This window comes from Balearica regulorum, chromosome 4, assembly GCF_011004875.1.
Source record: "Balearica regulorum gibbericeps isolate bBalReg1 chromosome 4, bBalReg1.pri, whole genome shotgun sequence".
In the NCBI taxonomy this organism is placed as follows: domain Eukaryota; kingdom Metazoa; phylum Chordata; class Aves; order Gruiformes; family Gruidae; genus Balearica; species Balearica regulorum.
Window position 1 is genome coordinate 47,156,021 of NC_046187.1, and position 5,498 is coordinate 47,161,518.

Genomic DNA, 5,498 nt, shown 5'->3' on the forward strand with positions numbered 1-5,498 from the left:
TAAACACTAGGATGAAGAGAATGATACTTGTCAACTCAACTGAGTAAAAAACCTCTCACTAGAAGTCAAGTAACAGGTAAAAGCAATGTAGAGAACTGTCTTTCCTTAAATTTTCCTTCAGTTTATGCATTTTGATACTATAATCCACCTAACTGAAAGCACAACCTAAAGGCAAAAGCAACTGTGCAAAGCTTTGAAGGCGTCCCAGCTATGGGCAGATAATACTGCAGCATTTTAGAACAGTAGTTAATACTGGCAGAGTGATACTTTTTTCTTTGTTTTCAAGAGACTGAGGTCAAAGGCATTATTTGGTTTTCAACAAGACCCAACATGTGCATTTGGGTTTCCTATCTCTAATTGCACCATACCATATTAACATCGTAAAACCAGCTAAAGTCAGCCAAAGCTCATTGAGTTACAATTGCCTCAGCAAACTTTCAAGTTTGCTGTGCACAGTTTCACACAATTGTGACAGTTATCAGTCCTTCAAGCTGCAAAGAAGGTAGTTATTTCAAGAGCTCTGGTACATGCCACCACTGGACTCAAGCCATTCTCAGCTACACTGCCTCCACCTTTGCTCACCTTCACGTTGCTTATCGGTGAAAAAAGATGCTGCCAAAATACTTGAGCCTACCAAGCCAGCTCCTGCTCCCAACAAGGACTCCAAAAATGCTGTCACCAAAATCTGAGAGGAGGGTACAAGTAGGATAAGAATAGTAGAAAGGAGAATTACTGCATCCATCAATACAAGACGCTAAAGCAGATCCATCCCGACACCAGTATCCTAACCAAGGCCACGGACATAATGAACTCCTTTGTTAATGACATCATTGAATGTATAACTGGAAAAGCAGGTCATCTAGCATATCACAAGGAATGCTTGACCATCAGTTCCTCAGAGGTGGAGTCTGTCACACACTAGGAGCTGCCCAGAGAGCTATCCAAGAGTTCCATGTCCGAAGGCACCAAAGCTATTGGGCAAATACTGCAGCTCCAAGATCTAAAGTGTGCTTTTGTCCAAGGGCTTGGAGATAACGGTGGATTAAAAACTGGACATAAAATAGCAATCTGTGCTTGCAGCCCCGCAAGCCAACCGTATTCTGGGCTGCATAAAAAGAAGTGTGGTCAGCAGTCTGAGGCAGGTGATTCTACCTCTGTACTTAGCTCTAGTGAGACCCCACCTGGAGTACTGCATCCAGCTCTGGCATCCTCAGCATAGGAAAGACATGGAGCTGTTGGAGTGAGTCCAGAGAAGGGCTGCAAAAATGATCAGAGAAATGGAATACCTCTCCTATGAGGAAACACTGAGAAAGTTGGAATTTGTTCCGCCTGGAGAAGAGAAGGCTCTGGGGAGATCTTATTGCAGCCTTTCAACACTTAAAGGGGGCCTACAAGAAAGCTGGGGACAGGCATTTTAGTGGGGCCTATTGCAATAGGATAAAGGGTAACGGTTTTAAACTAAAAGAGGATAGATCTAGACTAGGTATAAGGAAGAAATTTTTTACAATGAGGGTGGTGAAACACTGGAACAGGTTGCCCAGAGAAGTGGTAGATGCCCCATCCCAAGAAACATTCAATGCCAGGTTGAATGGGGCTTTGGGCAACCTGATCGCATTGAAGATGTCCCTGTTCACTGCAGGAGTGTTGGACTAGATGACCTTTAAAATGTCCCTTCCAACTCACACCATTTTATGATTCTATCTGCACCACATTCTGGCAGAACTTGAAGTCAACTTCAACTCTCCTTATGATCACATGCTTTTACCCCAAGCCACATGTTCTTATGCCTTTACTGGAGTTATTTCTATGGACTGATTCTAAAGGAATTTTTGATAGGATAGCAATGACCGGCTGGTTATTCATGAACGGTGTGAAAATAGATCTGGCTACAAACCAAGCCGTGTCAGCTTGTACAAAGTCACAAACCATTCTGACTTTAGGCAATGTAAACAGCAGCACACTGAATTTGAGTCATTTTTCCTACAATCCCTCATATCAAAGAGACGGGATCTCCAGGTCATCTGGTCCATCTGCTTCGTAACAGCAAAACCAAGAGTAAGTGTATCGTTCATGACAGATACTTGATCAGGCTGTTTCAGTAGACAGCCCAGTAAGAAAGGTATCCCAACTTCTTTAGACACTCTAGTACTTAGTTATCCTTAGCGTTATTTTTTTTCTTAGCTCTAACCAAAGTGTCCTTTCGTGCAATTTAAGCCTGAAATGTAGAAGTTCAGGTGATTTAGCTATACAGAATCAAGCTCGAATTCCACACATACACAAGTCAAAAGCAGGACCAGAGCTGCCCAACTGCCAGCCTACACCACACTTTCTTTATATTGCATTGCACACAGACAGCACAGCAAGTTTGAGGGCCTGCCATAGATATCAGTGAGGCTTAGCCAATATATAGCATTAAAAGAAATAATACGTCTTAAAGAAAACACTGTGTTAGATTGGGACCCAGCTCAAAATCACCTTATTCGAGAGTACAGTTGAATCACTGCTTTCTTTAAAGGTAGCATGGACCCCTCTCTATATTCAGCTCAGTGAAGCCATTTCTCACCCTTCCACTTCTAATAAGCCCGAACTGGCCTGTCAAGCTTGTGGCTTCATGCTATTGACAGGCACAGACCTAATTTATGACATTAGGCCTACACAATAAAGACAATAGATAAATTATACACAGCATGAACTGTAGAGAATGTATGATTCCTGTAGAGAAGTTCAAAAAGCTCTAGGGGCTGCAAGAGCTGGAATGGAAAACTCAGGGCAGAGTGTGATCAGTACCAACATACACCTTAGCTAGAAACATCAAGGCTCTCAAAGCTTCATGAAATTGAGCATGACCCCAAAAATAAGCTTTAATGTGTACCAAATTGTTGGTGATTCCCAGAGAGACACAGACAGTAGCTGCCTCATGTTTTCTTTCCCACTCGCACATCAGGAGATAAATGCAAGGACTCGACGTGTAAGTTCACTGGCAATTGGTCAGAGCAATATCATCACTGGATGTATACAGCTAGATGTTATTAAATAGCAGCATGCTCATACTGTCTTGAAAGGCCAAAGCTACAGTATCTTGTTAACTGCACACATTTGGCTCATAATTGTACAAGAAAGTTTCATACCCTGGAGAACCTGCAACTGATTTTTTTTGAATTTGAAAATCTTGACACTCCAGTTACAGTATTACTGAAACCAATGCTTTCCAAATGGAGACTGTTGTAACTTTGAGGGCAGGTAAGTTACATAAGTACCTTAGAGAAGGGGAATGATATAGCAGCAGGAAGCTGTTACATGATTTTTTATTTTTTTTTTCTGACAGCAAATCACCTGGGCAATCTCCTCTTATGCAGTATGATGTATCATGATTAACAGGCAGTCCCTAAAGCAGAAAACTGAGCCCTTCTTGTTCAAATCGCTCTGTATCTGAAGATCACAATTTCCCCAGAAATTTGACAGTTCTTCACATGAGTAGCTTGGAAGGAAAGGATGACTTGGCTTCCAGAAAGTTCTTCAGCTTCAGGTTCCAAAGGCAAAGTTTTAGCACAATGCCAACATTCCCCAGAGGACACTATACCTAAAGTAGCCCTAGCCCACTAGGAGAACAGCTCAGGAAATCAGTGCTGAGCTTTCATTTGTTTTGCCTTCTTGTTAACAGAAGCACATTAATATGTAGTCATTTATCATGTATTGCTTCAGCTAAGTGAAAATGAAAGCTCTTTTACAGTTTTTGTTTGCTATTTGTGTTCTTTATAGTACCATTAATTGCAGAACAGGCTATTAGTTTGAAACACTTGTCTGAGCTACATTCATGCTTTTCCCTAGCAGGGGCAAGACAAGCTGATGTTTGCTGTTTTTAAGGCAACACAGGATGTTACAGCTGTATTGCCAGTTAATTACTCTATGTTGACATATTTGCAGGCCAGAACTAATTTTGCAGTTAACAGAACTAGACTCTCATTTCAGTGGCAAATACAGTAGCAACAAGACAGAAGTTGTTGTGGGTGACATTGATTTTTAGCAAAATTTCCTAATTCTCCTCCCTCAATACAGTTTCATTACTGATCAGTGAGCATCATTAATTAATAGAGAATCCAAAACTGTAGCTATGTTTTCCACCAAAGGTTTTCTCCCTGCATAGAAAATTTCTTCCACATGTAAGGCTACATAACACAACTCTAAAATAATACTTCCTTACTATGTCCATTTTTGGTAACCAGTATGATGCACGTTGAAGGGCTACACACACTTTGAGATGTAGCGTATACTTATGAAAAATCAGACCTTTTAAGAGATCCCAATTCATGTAACAGCGGCCAGTGCAAACTAGGAAGGTGGACAGAAAAGTCCTCAAAAATACTCCCAACAGCAACAAACTGACAGTTGGAACAATATGACTATATGTATATTGCACGTTGGGTAAAGGAAGCAGCACCTGTGTTCATACCATAAACCTAAACCCATGGCAGTTAAGTTACATAGAAGGCTTGAAGAGGAGAAATGAAAACATCACAATCACACTCAGGCAGACCTTAAGCTATGTGAGAACTGGAAGTCAAAGGTAATATAATTTGAAGTAGATATACTATTTTGTAACCCTGAAGTTTTATACTTATTGGGGAATTTCCTCTCTTTAAAAAAAACCAACCCAACAACAACAAACCCCACCACATATGGGAAAGGCAGATTTCCCTTCCTAGAAATTGTTTACTTCCTCAGCACTTTAAACATCATCTGTTTTTCAAAGTCATCCATCTATTAATAATAAAAGCTCAAAAGCCCCTTTTTTGCCTCAAGGCTTTTCAATTTTTCATCAGCTTGGTCCTGTTCAAAAGAGAAATTCTCAATTCTCTCACCCTTAGACAAAGATCACTACAAGCAACAACAGACTAATGAATGTTTGCACTTAAGAAAACTAAAAGATCAAGCCAGTGACTTCTGCTATTCTCTGCTTCTAAAATGGCTTGAAAGTTTACATATACAGAAAAATAAAATTGAAAAGTTGAAAGGTAAATTTTTACTAAGTTTTTACAAGATAGTTAAACATCCTAGTTTTCTATCTTATCCTGAAAGAGAATGTAGAGATAAAAAAATTGTCAAGTTACGATGTTGTACATAAAAACATTGAAAGTAGACATATTAGACTTCTTAGCAGAAGCTTAATTATTACAAATTTAGTGTCCAGAACACATAAAGCTCCTCACATTTCCTTGACTTCTGCTATGAACCCCTCGACTTGCAATTTAAGCTCATGCACATTTGATTCTTACAGCAATTAAACAAATTGCTCATAAGGAAAACATCAGAAAAGCATTTTATGTTAATTTTGTAGCCTTTGCATTCTGATTAGCACAGTGAAAAGAAATGACATATGATCAACAGGTATCTGAAAACTATAGCTTGAAACCAGAGTACAACAATAGAGTGGGGGAAATCACTAATAGTTTTACATAATATCTATGCAGCTTTGTTATTTATAACAAAATCAGCTTATG

The 5,498-nt window shown here is 39.6% G+C and overlaps 1 pseudogene; it reads left to right on the forward strand.

Annotated features, from left to right (window-relative positions):
• Positions 1-527: 527 nt before the first annotated feature.
• LOC142601507 (histone H2B 7-like) lies at positions 528-1,219 on the forward strand (annotated as a pseudogene).
• Positions 1,220-5,498: the final 4,279 nt, after the last annotated feature.